This window comes from Portunus trituberculatus, chromosome 18 (genome assembly GCF_017591435.1).
Source record: "Portunus trituberculatus isolate SZX2019 chromosome 18, ASM1759143v1, whole genome shotgun sequence".
Classification (NCBI taxonomy): domain Eukaryota; kingdom Metazoa; phylum Arthropoda; class Malacostraca; order Decapoda; family Portunidae; genus Portunus; species Portunus trituberculatus.
The window spans coordinates 15,655,986-15,671,451 of NC_059272.1; the positions used below are offsets into that span (position 1 = coordinate 15,655,986).

At 43.4% G+C, this 15,466-nt stretch overlaps 1 protein-coding gene across 3 annotated transcripts in view; it reads left to right on the forward strand.

The window, feature by feature from the left end:
- LOC123505546 overlaps positions 1-15,466 on the forward strand; it is a 64,896-nt gene that overhangs the window by 35,480 nt on the left and 13,950 nt on the right. For all 3 annotated transcript variants that reach the window (XR_006675198.1, XM_045256990.1, XM_045256991.1), the window contains exon 2: positions 12,544-12,636. The gene's annotated coding sequence lies outside the window, so the exon portion shown is untranslated. The remainder of the gene's footprint in view (positions 1-12,543; positions 12,637-15,466) is intronic.

Here is a 15,466-nt window from a genome sequence, read left to right on the forward strand (position 1 = left end):
TCACTTTTAATTTAATCTCTCTCTCTCTCTCTCTCTCTCTCTCTCTCTCTCTCTCTCTCTCTCTCTCTCTCTCTCTCTCTCCCTATGGTGTTAGTCTCTTTAATTTTGTGTGCAAGTCTTCTATATTGTGTTCTATGTCTCCTCTCTCTCTTCTCTGGCTCTTCAATAACCCGCCTGTCTGTTGTTCATCTATATGTAGTCTCGTTGAGGAATATAACGCTGACAGTCGCTCGCAATTTGTCAAGCAATAATGATGTGTCTCGTCTTATTTTTATTTGCATTTCTTTACATTTTTCCTGTTTCCAAGGATTTGTATTCATAAATTTGTTGAGTGATTTAGCCACCGCAATTTATAGCCCTGCTTTCTGCATTAGTATGAAGATCCACCCTGCTTCTCAAAGACATGAGTTATTGAGGTAAATAAATAAGCATGTCTTGGAGCTCCTCACGTTGTCTGAAGTGAAGGAAATAATGTTTAGCAAATGTCATAATTTTTAGCTTAGGTATTGTTCATTAGCGTTTATTACTTTACTATCCCAATTGAGCTTCGTAAGAATTTGTTATTTTTTTTTTTTTTTTTTTTATTTATACCATGTGGGCTTTTCACGGGAATTTATGGGCTGAAGAAGATACTTTTTGTGGTACCTCCTATCTTAAAGCCCACCCGCTAGGAAACCCTTGCCCCGAGTGAGGAAGCCCAACCTACACTCGAGCCGTGGACAGGATTCAAACCCATGCGCTTGGAGACCCTCGGACCCCAAAGCGCGCATGATTCCACTGTACCACGGTGTCTTACGATATTAAATCTTTTCTCAATTTCTTCAGTTCGTACATATACAATTTGTGATGTTCTTTTGGGTTTACTTCCTTTGAATGTATTATGAGTTGCTCTCTCACATTTATTCTATCTATCTATCTATCTATCTATTAATCTCTATATATCTGTTTATCTGTCTGTCTATCTCTTTATATATCTATCTATCTATCTATCTATATCTGTCTCTTTCTGTCTGTCTGTCTGTCTATCTATCTGTCTATCTATATATCTATCCATAGTGATCCTGACAGTCATCAAGGAGGAGTCAGGCGGGCCCTTCTCCCATTTTGCCCTTCGCGTGTCAGGTATTTCCCCTGAGGCTTCCCTGCTGCGGGTGGGGTCACGTGACGCTGCTTCGAGGGTCACGTGGCACCAAAGATAGCGGCTCCTCCACCCCTCATCACGACTCGCAGGTGTTTAGTGATTAATGATCCCTTCAGTCCTCATGTGTTCCCTTCTCCCCTGCTTCCCTTTACCTGTCTTTCCTTCCTTTTTATCCACCAGTCTGTCCCTTCTCCCTTCCTCTCTCATCTTTCTCCTTCCTTTCCTTTCTCCTCCATCCATCTCTTTCTCCCTTCCAAACCCGCCATTTTTTTCATCTTTAAGTTTCGTGGTTTTTTTTTTTTTTTTGTGTGTGTATTACCTTTCCTGCGTGATCCCTTCCTCTCATCCTCCTCCTCCTACTCCTCCTTCTCTTTATCCTCTTTCTCCTTCCTCTACTCCTTTTCCTCTTCTCCTTTTCCTATTTCTTCTCCTCCTTAATTCTCCTATTTCTTCTCCTCCTTCTCCTTCTCCTTCTTCTTCTTCTTCTTCTTCTCCTCCTTCTCCTTCTCCTTCTCCTTCTCCTCCTCCTCCTCCTCCTCCTCCTCCTCCTCCTCCTCCTCCTCCTCCTCCTCCTCCTCCTCCTCCTCCTCCTACTGTGTGTGTGTGTGTGTGTGTGTGTGTGTGTGTGTGTGTGTGTGTGTGTGTGTGTGCTCCCCTCAATGTTCCTTTCCAATTAAAGTTTTTCGGCTGTACTCCCACTTCTAGATCACTTGGCAGGACCGTCACCCTCACTGGTAACTAAGTAACTTTTTGAAGACAGGACGTGCAGATCAGCAGGACTTGCGATGATAAGACGGGACACTCTCTAATATACATACATCCCCGAGAATCACCACTTGCCGTCATCCCTTGAACAGTAGACTTGTGATGTCAAAAGATACTATTTAGCTCATAATATATTCATCAGAGAGGGAGGAAGGAAAGTAGCGAAAGGCAGAGGGAAGAGTTACGGGTTTTCCTCTTAAAGTTTGGAGACATCAAACAAGACGTAATAGGAGACGCTGGTGGGCTCCCGGGATGAGAGAGAGAGAGAGAGAGAGAGAGAGAGAGAGAGAGAGAGAGAGTCGTAGGTTGCTCAGAGTAGCCGATGGAGCGGAGAGATGAGAGAAGGGAGGGACGAGGAAGGAAGGGACGGGAAGAAAAGCGCGATGGAGGAGTTTAAATTGAAGGCGAGACTCGACAGTTTTCAAAAGCTAGCTTAAATCGCCCCTTGTCGTCCCTTCCCTTCTCTTCTCTTTTATGTCGTTCCCTTCTCTTCCCCTTCTATCACTTCTTATCCTTTTCTCTTGCTCTCTTTCCTTTCTCCTCACATTCCTTGTCTTTCCTTCTTTTCACTTTCCTTACTTTCACGTCTCTTCCTCACCCTTCCCTCCGGTGCCAGCTGCATCACTGCACTACGCCGCGGAGAGTCTGGCTGGCTGTTGGCGAATGGTTTTAACTGAAGCGGTGAATTTCCGAAGGATTTGTATTCCAATAATTGTATTTTTATTTCGATATCCGGCGAAATATGGAGTAACAATTATTGAAAGCTAATTCTGCATATTTTTTTTTTCTCTTTTCTTTTTTGTACTATGAGCTAACTCGATATGCATTTAATAGATACAAAATCATAACGAGGTTTCATGAGAGATTGATGTTGCCAGCGCCACACTGTTGATGATCGCAGTAGAGTCAGAAGCGCCTGCGTTTAACCCCTTTAGTACCAGGACGCGTTTCCATATTCATTCTGGTTACTATTTGGTGATTTTATACAGCTTCAGAAACTCATGTGGGGATTAAAATAGCTGAAGACTGTGGCCATTTATCTTCTGACTTTCATACACACTTCCTAATGTCAATAAAAACGTTTAATTATACACAAAACTCAGGTAAAAATGCGTCCCAGTACTGAAGGAATTAATGGGTAAAGACTTTTCTTACTCAGTGGTGAAGAACCATTGCAGAGACACAATGCATTAGTAATTCAAACTAACAATACATTTTGATTGCATATTGAAACTGAAAATGTGGTAGTCCATATGAATTCAAAGGTTTTACAGATGAAAGTGAGAGATACGAGACTTGTGGAGAGAGAGAGAGAGAGAGAGAGAGAGAGAGAGAGAGATTTACTTGGTGTTAATATTCTGGAATGTGATAGAGGGAATAAGGATAAAACTGGGTATGAGGATCAGAAGGAAAGTTAAAATGAGAGAGAGAGAGAGAGAGAGAGAGAGAGAGAGAGAGAGAGAGAGAGAGAGAGAGAGAGATGATCTTGTTATAAAGTTGACTCAGGGATGATGAGAGGGAATACTAAGTAAGATATACTAAGGAAGAAGAAGAAGAAGAAGAAGAACAAATAGACATCTCAGGTCACACGTCACACCTGTCAACGTTCACTTCAGTTAACTAATGATGCACCTCAAGCACCAGCCATGCACCTCATCACTTAGCAACACTTCACGTGGCAACACAGTGCTTACCAATCGTCACAAGTACATTGCACCAGTATTTACAAGTAACATTATTAACTTTTCCTTCGTCCTTCGTCGCCACTGTACCAGGCATCGTATTTAATTGTACCTGTTTTTTTTGTGTGTCCTTGTAGAAGACAAAGCGAGGAAGAGAAAGAGAATGTAAGGCATTTTTTTTTTTTTTTTTTTTTTTTTTTACGGTAAGGCCTATAGAGCCTGTAGGCACACTTGAAGAGTGTATGGGAAGCGCTGTTCAGCTTCCGCCCATTAGTGGCGCAGGCAATTTTATTTATAGTGGTACCCATATTAGGGCCCATATCACCGCCCAAGCTCATCTTGAGTGTAACCACCTAGAACCTGGGTATCATGGTGATATGTAGGTAACTTTAAACCACTCGATAAATGGCAAAGTGTTTTCTGTACGTGGTGGGATTCGAACCTCGCGTGGACGTCTGCCCGATCCCACGCTCACCACCTTATCCACTATGCCACCGCCTCCCATTTGTCTAGTAGTGTCTGCTCTTGTCCTCTTCCTTCAGTCTTACTCTCCTTGCTTCCTCTCTCTGTCTCTCTCTCTCTCTCTCTCTCTCTCTCTCTCTCTCTCTCTCTCTCTCTCTCTCTCTCTCTCTCTCTCTCTCTCTCTCTCTCTCTCTCTCTCTCTCTCTCTCTCTCTCTCTCTCTCTCTCTGTGTGTGTGTGTGTGTGTGTGTGTGTCACTGTTTGATCTGCTGCAGTCTCTGACGAGACAGCCAGACGTTACCCTACGGAACGAGCTCAGAGCTTATTATTTCCGAACTTGGGATAGGCCTGAGACCAGGCACACACCACACACCGGGACAACAAGGTCACAACTCCTCGATTTACATCCCGTACCTACTCACTGCTAGGTGAACAGGGGCTACACGTGAAAGGAGACACACCCAAATATCTCCACCCGGCCGGGGAATCGAACCCCGGTCCTCTGGCTTGTGAAGCCAGTGTGTGTGTGTGTGTGTGTGTGTGTGTGTGTGTGTGTGTGTGTGTGTGTGTGTGTGTGTGTGTGTGTGTTACTTCAATCTTTTCACACTACCATAACCACCAATACCACCTCCACCTCTACCTCCTCGTCCTCGTCCTCCTCCTCCTCCTCCTCCTCCTCCTCCTCCTCCTCCTCCTCCTCCTCCTCCTCTGCTTCTCATGTCATCTCACAGCCGGATATATCCACCCCAATACTATTACTGCATCTTAATCGATCATACCGTCTATTTAAGGTGACGTTCGTAGGTGTGGACCATGTTAAGTCGCCTGCCTTCTATGCACATGTTACCTTGGCTCACACACACACACACACACACACACACACACACACACACACACACACACACACACACACACACACACACACACACACACACACACACACACGTGTTACTTCTGTCTAGTCATGCTGGTGTGGGATTTACGTGCCTCTGGGAATATTTTTCGTGTCCCTGCCGCCTCTCGCCACGCCTGCGCCCCTGCCTCGCCTCCTTCCTGCTGCCCTTGCTTCTATTCCCATTAAACTTGCCCCTTATCCTTTATTCACTCTTATTTTTGCTCACTTCTTGTCTTTAGAACTGATTTTTTTTACCAGTTCGTTGAAATACTCGTCATAATTTTGGTTCTCCTCCTCCTCCTCCTCCTCCTCCTTCTTCTTCTTCTTCTTCTTCTTCTTCTTCTTTTTCCTCCTCCTCCTCCTCCGGGATCCTGGAGAAGCGAGCAGTCAATTCAGGGCAGGGCGGGTGTGGAGGCTTCGCCGCCCCACCTGCCCCGCTACATGTAATTAGCCGGTGGATATAATTAGCTTTTTTTTCTTTTCCAGCAATAGCATAATTCCTTCCTCCTTCCATTTCCGTAATTCATTATCTAATTCTGTTACTGCGTAGCCCAACGTGATTGTATTGTTCCTATGTACTGTGTGTGTGTGTGTGTGTGTGTGTGTGTGTGTGTGTGTGTGTGTGTGTGTGTGTGTGTGTGTGTGTGTGTGTGTGTGTGACTTTCTACTAACTACGATTTTGCATGAGAGAGAGAGAGAGAGAGAGAGAGAGAGAGAGAGAGAGAGAGAGAGAGAGAGAGATCCTATCCTTGTTTACCCCATTCCTCCTCTATCGTGGCCGTTTCCTTGTCGGGCAGTAGGTAGTGAAAGGCCTGGCCCAGATCAAAGCCTTGTCGGGACAGAGCTGTGGCCGCATGCCTTCATTAATATTATGAGGGAAGGTTTCATTATTGTGCTGCATTAATGTTATTACTCGCGCTGGTATGCATCAGACAGCTTCCCTGAGTCCTGCGAGACCTATTTCCTTTGAGTTACTCTTATAGCTGATCCTCTCTCTCCTCCTTATATTGTATATACCCTTATTTATATTCGTCCTGAATGCCTCTTCTCTCTTCCCCTCTATATTTTATTTATCTTTTTTTTCTTCTTGCATATTCTCTCTCTCTCTCTCTCTCTCTCTCTCTCTCTCTCTCTCTCTCTCTCTCTCTCTCTCTCTCTCTCTCTCTCTCTCTCTCTCTCTCTCTCTCTCTCTCTCTCTCTCGTTCTCGTATTCGTTCTTTACCTCCTCCACTCTTCCTGGTCCTCTTCACTTACCTCAACGTCTCTGTATTTTTTAGTTTTTTTTTTCGTTTTCCTTTTCACTTCTCGTCTTCATCCTTATCTTCACCCTTTTTGCTGTCCTTTTCCTCTCCTTTCGTCGGCGTTTCTCTTTTCCTGCTCTTTTTCATCCTTATCCTCTTCTTGCACGGTTTCCTTCTCGTTCCCTTAAGCGAGCTGAATCGTAAAGCACTCTAATAGGGAAGGATACACCACAGCCGCCTCTTGCCATGTATGCTAAGCTGTGCTGTACTGCAGGTCCTGGTGCTGGTGCTGCTGGTGGTGCCGGTGCCAGACAACAAAGAGCCTGAGAGGACGTGCAGCTTACCGTCCTAGGCACCAAAGGAACTGTTGTTGACTTAGATCTATGCTATTGTCATTTGTTTTCTTCGTAATATTTTCCCACATGTTGTCTTTACTGTTCCCGCTTAATTTTCTCCCTTCTATTTAACTAGTCTTTCCATATTTCCTTCCTCTGATCTCTTCTTCTTAACGTACGTATTTTTCTTCTTCTTTTTTTCCGCTTTATTCATTTAATACGTCTTCCCTTCTTCATCTATTCCATGCTGTCTAAAACACAACTTTATTTTCTTTCCCATCATCTGTACTCCTTTTCCGTCCAAAACACACCTTGGCCTTCACTTTCCAGTCTCCCAGAGAAGCTAATTAAGTGGAATTCTTCTTAAATGTGTTTCGTAATCAACTTCTTCACTGATTTCAGAATGGAAATAAAAGTAATTCAGAAATATCATTAACCAAAACTAATTACCACTCGTAGGAAAAATTTGTACAGCTGCCTTGCTTTGTCTCCTCTCCTCTCCTTCCCCCTTCTCCTTGCCGCCCGCCTTCCCATGTTAATTTCTTCATTTTTTCCTCTCCTTCTGTTCCCTTTTCTATTCCTTCCTTCCTTCTTTCCCCTTCTTTCTCCCTCCCTTCTACGTCATCATCTTTTGGACCTCGGTTCAAGTTTCTTCCCCAGACGTGTACGAGAGCTGCATCTTTCCTTTTCCATCTGTTTGTTTTGCTTTATTTGATATTCATATGCAGCAGGATTTCATTAATTAGGTGGAATGGTAGAGATGATGGCGGTGCTGGTGTGACGTGCAGTTCGAGAAAAGTTGAAGTTAAGAACGAGACTAAGTATGAGAATAGAAAGCGAAATGACTTCCACCCGGAGTGAGAGATGATGGTTTCCTCTCCTAAGGGCGCGAGGTAAAAGGTTCACCCCCTCCGCGTACTCCTGCCACCTTCTCCGCGGCGTCCACTTGTCAACACGCTTTTTGGTGGCGAGGATCATTGCCTTCCCTGTCTGGGAGCGAGTAAAGAACCAGTTCATTCCCGTCTGCACTCCTGGCGAGGCAACACTGCAAGCACTTGTGTCCCTCTTCCCCTGCTGCAGCCACGCATCCCAGTCCCTCTCAGGGTCAGCTTATTGGTGTGTGTGTGTGTGTGTGTGTGTGTGTGTGTGTGTGTGTGTGTGTGTGTGTGTGTCGTCCCTACCGAGACCAATGGACGTATTTCGATGTTGTTGATTTTCTATGAAGAGCAAATTACTTTTTTTACTAACATGTGCTGCGCTTCAGATGACATTGAATTAAATTCAAATGTAGTAAAACATGTATATAAATCAAACGTTGCAGTTTAAAGGATATACAAGATTTTTTTCAGTATTTGAGGTTTTGAAATGGTTAATAATGATACGCCCGTTCTTGAGGAAACTTTCTAATGTTGGGGAACACTTTAGGTACGCCACAGATACACCTGCTTGCTTATATATATATATATATATATATATATATATATATATATATATATATATATATATATATATATATATATATATATATATATATATATATATATATATATATATATATATATATATATATATATATATATATATATATATATATATATATATATATATATATATATATATATATATATATATATGTATGTATGTATATATGTATATAGCAGAGCTCTCCTCTAGTGTGAGAAATTGTGATTGCAGGTGTATATCTTTGGTTGTCAAGAAGACTCGGTGTTTGGGCCTAAAAGAGACTAGCTTACCTCTGATGGTGCCGAGGCTCTCCAGCCGCTGAGTGCCGGGGCGATAAAGCCGCGGTGCTTTGGTCTTTCCACCAGGCTGGAGTAGTGCGGGCAAGACTAGGTCAAGATAAGAGCTGCTCTGCTCCGGTCTCTGAGGAGCTAGGACCGCGAGACTCGGAGATAGTAGTGACACTGCTTTGTTCGGTCACCGGCTACTCTGAAACTACAGCAACCCTTGTAGCTCATCAACTGGCTGTCTGTCTCTGTTGGGGAGCCTGTCTGTCAGCCTATTTGTCTGTCTGTCTCAAAACCCAGCCTCGGCACGAAGAGCTAGGAATAGAAATGGAGAGCGGTTAGATTTTTCCCTCTCTGCCAGACTGTGTTGGCGTGGCTGTGATGGAAAGTAAAAATTAGACCTTTGACTGATGCCACTTGCAACATCACTTTAAAATGTACGAATTTAAAAATTTTTACTGACGTTTTCATCAGTTACAGATCGTACTCGACAGAATCGTTGCTGAAAGAAGAAAAAAAGAAAAAAATATGTGGGAGGTTTCTGAGTCACACCAACTTAGCCTTCATTTGCAAAACTTTTCCAGTGACCTCAGGGAGAAGTCTTGTTTCCCTGGCCAGAGAACGATCGAGAGAGAACCCTTCATGTTTTCGAGTCAGCGGGCGGCGGGGACTGTGTGTAATCATGCCGCTATTCTTGGGTTCAGCAAATCCCTCAGCTTCGTACCAGCCACTCTCCTTTCAATAATGAGTTCAGGGACTCGAAAGGACCGATGAATGGATGGAAGAATGGATGGATGGAGGGATGGCAGCGCTATCTACTACACTTGCTTACATTCCTGCTCTCATTCATCCCCTCTCTCTCTCTCTCTCTCTCTCTCTCTCTCTCTCTCTCTCTCTCTCTCTCTCTCTCTCTCTCTCTCTCTCTCTCTCTCTCTCTCTCTCTCTCTCTCTCTCTCTCTCTGTTCGAACGGTAAATACACATAGTATTCTTGTGTATGAGCTGCTCTTAGACGTCCCGTGAGTACAAGCAGTGTTTAGCCACGTACTGTGTTGTGCTGTGTTTAGGGGAAGTATTAGTGCAGGCTTATAAATGAAACAACGTTTGTATCTTGAAACTGTAGAAAGCAATGCATCAGTAGAAAGACATAATCTTGCATCGATCCTGAAGTAGCTGCTAATAATAATGATGATGATGTTGGTGATGATTTAATTAACGAGGTTTAAGAAAATTCCCCAAGAAAACTGTGACCAGCGCTGGGACGCGATAAAGGAGGATTTGCTGGTCCAAAAGTGAAATTAAATGGCATTAAAAATGGTATTCCAGGCTGTGAGACTCTTGCAGAATTCTGTGTTAATTTTAAGACAAACTCTGAGCCTCTTTAAAAACTGCTCGGTAATTTTAGACTCAAGTTATAATTAATATTTGGAATAAAAAGAAAGAAGGAAAAAGGAAAGACTTAACTTCAACGTGTCGGCGTTAGTGAAAAGAATATTGCATCATAAACTAGCACTACTTTTGTCTTTGTATTCCGTCCCAACGCTGAGGAAACAGACCAGGAGAAGCACAAAGGAAAGGGAACTTCGTCACATCATGGGAGGAAACAAAGCAAAAGTACGTCACAGTGGACGAGTCTGTGCCTGCTGCCTGCCCTGTTCCTGTGTGTGTGTGTGTGTGTGTGTGTGTGTGTGTGTTATGTCTTGTCTATCTGTGCCCATCCACCTCTCTCTCTCTCTCTCTCTCTCTCTCTCTCTCTCTCTCTCTCTCTCTCTCTCTCTCTCTCTCTCTCACACACACACACACACACACACACACACACACACACACACACACACACACACACACTCAGACTAACACTAATTTCTTGACGTCAAACATAAAAGCACTAAATGGAGCAGGGCCACTCCTCACGATTCAGTAAATAATTTTTTTTTTTTTTTTTTTAGGGTACAGTTTCATTTCTTTTTATTACCAGTGCGAGGAATATGTATATGCGAGAAGAAGAAGGAGAATAATAATAATAATAAGAAGAAGAAGAAGAATAGGAAAAACAATAGCCAGACAGAAAACAAGACCCATTGTACTACGACGCAATTTACCAAGATGCCATTAGCGCTGAAACAAACTAACAGCATCTTCAGTATCAATCCACAACTTTCCTACCTTACGTCGCTTTCCCTTTGCTTTCATCTCCTTCCCTGCCTTACCTTCATCAACACCTTTCCCTCGTCTCAAAATCCGTTCCCTTCAAGCTTCCTTTTCATCCCATCGCTCTGCCTTTCTCCCTTCGTCTTCCAGCCACCTTGACGAGGCGTCGAGTGCCGTCCAAAGCAGGTGTTTACGCCTCACCACGCGACCTGAGTGTCCTTGAGGTGACGAAGGGGACCAGAAGGAGTACGAGGAGGGGGAGAAGGAAGAAGGTTGTGACGTAGAGAGACACATAGAGAGGGGAGGAGAAAATAAAAAAAGGAGGATTGAGTCAGTGAGTGAGAAAGTCTGGGAAGGATAGATAGATGGAAGAGAAAGAAAAAGAATGGGAGGAACAGGAGGAGAGGGAGGAGGAGGAAAGTAGTGACGTAAAAGGGAGAAGACCTAAGGACAACATGAACGGAAAAAGAAAGGCTAAAAAAGTCCATAGAGATTTTGAGGGATAGGTACATGGATGAATAGAGGGGAAGAAAGATGAGATGGAGTAAGGGAGACGAAAAATATAGGTAAGAGAAGAGGCAAGGCAAAAGATGGGTGCGATGCGGAAATGGGGAGGAAATGGGAATGAGGGGACCGGGATGGAAGGAGGGAAAAAAACTACTAGAGTACAGCGATGATTTATTGGACATTTCTGTGACAAATTTCCTCTTTCGCTTTCCTCTTTTTGCTCCTTCCCCCTTTCATGCATCTGTTCCCTTTCCGTTATTAACCTTTCGCTCTCTCCTAAAGCAATGAAAGACGATGAGGACGCGAGGAATATGAATGAGGACACACACACACACACACACACACACACACACACACACACACACACACACACACACACACACACACACACACACACGACTCGTTTCCCAATCTCTCTCGTTTCTTAGTCTCTCTCTCTCTCTCTCTCTCTCTCTCTCTCTCTCTCTCTCTCTCTCTCTCTCTCTCTCTCTCCCGTATTTCATTTTGCATCGGACAGAATCGAACACTGTTGGTCTCAGCGTCTCTCTCTCTCTCTCTCTCTCTCTCTCTCTCTCTCTCTCTCTCTCTCTCTCTCTGCTGTGATGGTGCTCTGATAACAGTGAATGGATGGGGTGACACAGTGGACAAAAGTGACTTGGTGTTTGTGTGTGTATATGAGAGAGAGAGAGAGAGAGAGAGAGAGAGAGAGAGAGAGAGAGAGAGAGAGAGAGAGAGAGAGAGAGAGATCAATACTCATAGATTGGTATAGAGTACAAAGCTGTAAATTACTATTCATGGAAGGCTCTATACAAAATGCTTCTGATAATCTCGACTCTTTGTACTGCGGTCGAGCACAATACGGCCCGAAACCCTCATGGCAGACGGGAATGCAAGGGAGTGGTGTTAGATCAGAAAGAGGAGGAAGAGATGAAAGGTAACAGGAGATGAGACGTTCCTAAATTCCCCTAGTGTTTTGTTTGTTTTGTCTGTTTCTTATTGTATACAATGATGATTTTAATGGTACATGAATGCGTTTCTTCCTGAATTTGCATATTAATCATTGTGAGTGGCGGTGTTTCCTTCTATTTGTTTTTGAAGTATTATTATTATTTTTTCTCTATTGCTTTTCATTATTTTTTGTCTATTCCCGCTTTTCCTTATCCTTTGTTTACTCACGCATCTATAAATACTTTGCTCACAATTTTTCTCATTCTTTATCTATTCAAGCTTTCCTGGTTTTTACATATTTTTTTCCTAAATTCTTCCCTGTTCTCTGCTCACACTTTCCTGTTCTTCACTCAGCTTTCCTACATTTTTTTTTCTCTCTCCCCTCCCTTTCCTTTGTTCTATATCTGTCGCGTGACTTCTGCCTACCTCCCCCTCTACCTGACCTCTGAATTACGCTTACTGTATGTCAATAAGTGCATAGCCGTGTAACTTAACTCCCATACTGCATCTGCGTCCACGTGTGTCACTGCATCGTCACCAGCCAGCCAGCCAGCCCTTGTTCATCGTCCTCACATCACCACTCATCTTCCCTCGTCAGCTCTCCCACCCCTTCTCACTTCTCCTCCTTTCTTATCGCTTCCTGAAACTAAGGAAATCCAATCTTTCTCCCGCAGTTCAAACACATCTGTGGGGATCAAGGAGGCACGCACCAGGATTGCAGGATCGAGCTGTGGAGATTGAAGGACGAGCATATCATATATTTGTCGGTGAGTATGGATTGAGGTGCAGAGAGAGAGAGAGAGAGAGAGAGAGAGAGAGAGTAAAAAGAGAAAATTAGGGACAAGTTAAGTAGGAGAGAGGTCAAAGGGGAGGAGGGAAAGAACAGGGGGAAAAAATAATTGAGAGAAAAATATATGGATTGAGGTGAAAGAGAGAGAGAGAGAGAGAGAGAGAGAGAGAGAGAGAGAGAGAGCGCTAAGAAAAGTCAAAATTAGGAAGTTAAGTGAGAAAGAGATCAGATAAGGAAAAAACGGAAGACTAAAAGGTGGATGAAAGGAGGAGGAGAAGGAAGAGGAGGAGGAGGAGGAAAAGAAAAATATCATATAGAGAAAAAAGTAAAGAAAAAAGGTTAGATTAAGCGGATATAGGATGGAAAGGAGATTAAGTACGAGGAAAAGAAGAGAAAAAATTGATATAGAGGAAAGATATGAAAAAAAAAAGCAGCGATGGATTATCCTTGAGAAACGAGAGGGAAGGAGGACGAGACGAAGGTGGGAAAGTGAATCAAGGAAAAAGGAGGAAAGAAGAAAAGAGGAGGATGAAAATAAAAGAAAACACATACAATAAGATCAATGAAAAAAGTGGCTGAAACTAAAAGAACTGCCTACGTACAAAGTTGAAAAGTTTTGTTCATTAAAAGGAAAGAATATATGTGAAAGGGAGTGAATAAAAGGAAAGGGAGGGAAAAAAAGTGAGAATTGATAAAGCACATACAATGAAGTTAATGAAAAAAAAAAAGTTGTAACTAAAAGAATTGCCTCTTTACAAAAGTTGAAAGTTTTATTCAATTTAAGGGAAAAATGAGAGAGAGAGAAACAAATAGGTACGACATTGATCCTTTCAGTACCAGGATAACCGTTTTCATATTCAATCTGGTTACTATTTGGGCGATTTGATACAGCTTTAGAAATATATGTTGGAATTAAAATAGTAGAGAATCTGGCCATTAATCTTTTGACCTCCTTAGAACCTTCCTAATGCAAATGAAATCGTCTAATCATACCCAAAAATGAAAGTAAAAATGTGTTTCAGTACTGAAGGGGTTAATGATCGCAACACCCAGCAGTGACGCACGTGTTGCACTGGAAAGGGAAACAAGTGGGAGAAAATGCGACATGAAAAGTATAAGTCTTCATTCATTAGTTTGCAGTGAAATGAATAGTTGAGTTGAGTGTCCGTCACGTGGACTCCTCTAATGACTAACTGTGAATTATCTGAAGACTGGGGCCGTTCAACACACACACACACACACACACACACACACACACACACACACATGAATGTCATTAGTGCAACAGTAATCTAACCTCTGATGTCGTCCTCAACGTCATTGTCGTCACTATTGTTGTTGTTGTCGTTGTTATTGTTATTGTTGTTGTTGTGGTGGTGGTGGTGGTGGTGGCAAACAGTATAGTTGAGGTCACATATTTTCCATACATTAAACGAACGATATTTTTACCTCCTGTTATTACTTTGTTTATTTTCGTAGTCTTTGTGAAAGCCTTGATATCGGAACACATAAATATCCCTGTAAAAATCGAAACAAAGAGAGAGAGAGAGAGAGAGAGAGAGAGAGAGAGAGAGAGAGAGAGAGAGAGAGAGAGAGAGAGAGAGAGAGAGAGAGAGAGAGAGAGAGAGAATACTTAAGAAAGCAAGACAAACACACACTGAAGGAAAAGCTTATGAAGGGATAGAGGAGATAGAGTGACATCACAGAGCAAGAGGGAAGGCGGCGGCTAGCAGGAAGGAGGAAAGGTTGAGGAACGCGAGTTTGGGGACAGTCTCATCATTACGGGAGGAAAGAGAACGAGGAGGAAAAGGAGGGAGGTGTGTGAATAGAGATAGGCGAGTGAGAGAGCAGGGGAGGGCCGGGTGGTGGTGGACTCGGGAATCAAACGGACCAAAATTGACCTAATTACTAAACTTTTGGAAACTAGAAAAAAGAAAAGGCGTTTGGGAGGGTTCACTGTCGCTTTTGTGCTGTGGTGAATGGTATAGTACTCTCGATTATTCTTAAGATAGATCAGCCTTACTGCAAATAAGCTCCGGGAAGTTTGGTGCTCTAGATACTTGGTACCCAAACCACTTGATCCCCAAAGTGTCTCTAAACTAAAGACTTGGTAAAGGTAACACAAGGGGGCAAGTTTGATTGTCGCCTTGTCATTCCCGGGGAGTTGTGAGTCTCTGCCTGTTGGGTACGAACGACATTCAGCGTCCTGCCGTCACACAGGCCTGCATTTGCCGTCACGTGGCTGGGAAACACTCTTCTCTTTGGCGTCACAATAAACCTCCTGGATCTGTAACTCGCTTTGACGTCACCACTGAGTCACCATCTACCGCATGGACTGGGCGCTGCTCTCTCTCTCTTTCTCTCTCTCTCTCTCTCTCTCTCTCTCTCTCTCTCTCTCTCTCTCTCTCTCTCTGTGTGTGTGTGTGTGTGTGTTTTTCTACAGGCAGAATACGTTTATTTTAGCAGTGCGGGACAACGGCGTGGATTTACAAGGCTGATAACCCTCACTACAGCAATGGCTCTTTTGGCTCACTGAATATCTTATCGTGTGTGTGTGTGTGTGTGTGTGTGTGTGTGTGTGTGTGTGTGTGTGTGTGTGTTCACTGTTTGATCTGCTGCAGTCTCTGACGAGACAGCCAGACGTTACCCTACGGAACGAGCTCAGAGCTCATTATTTCCGATCTTCGGATAGGCCTGAGACCAGGCACACACCACACACCGGGACAACATTTACATCCCGTACCTACTCACTGCTAGGTGAACAGGGGCTACACGTGAAAGGAGACACACCCAAATATCTCCACCCG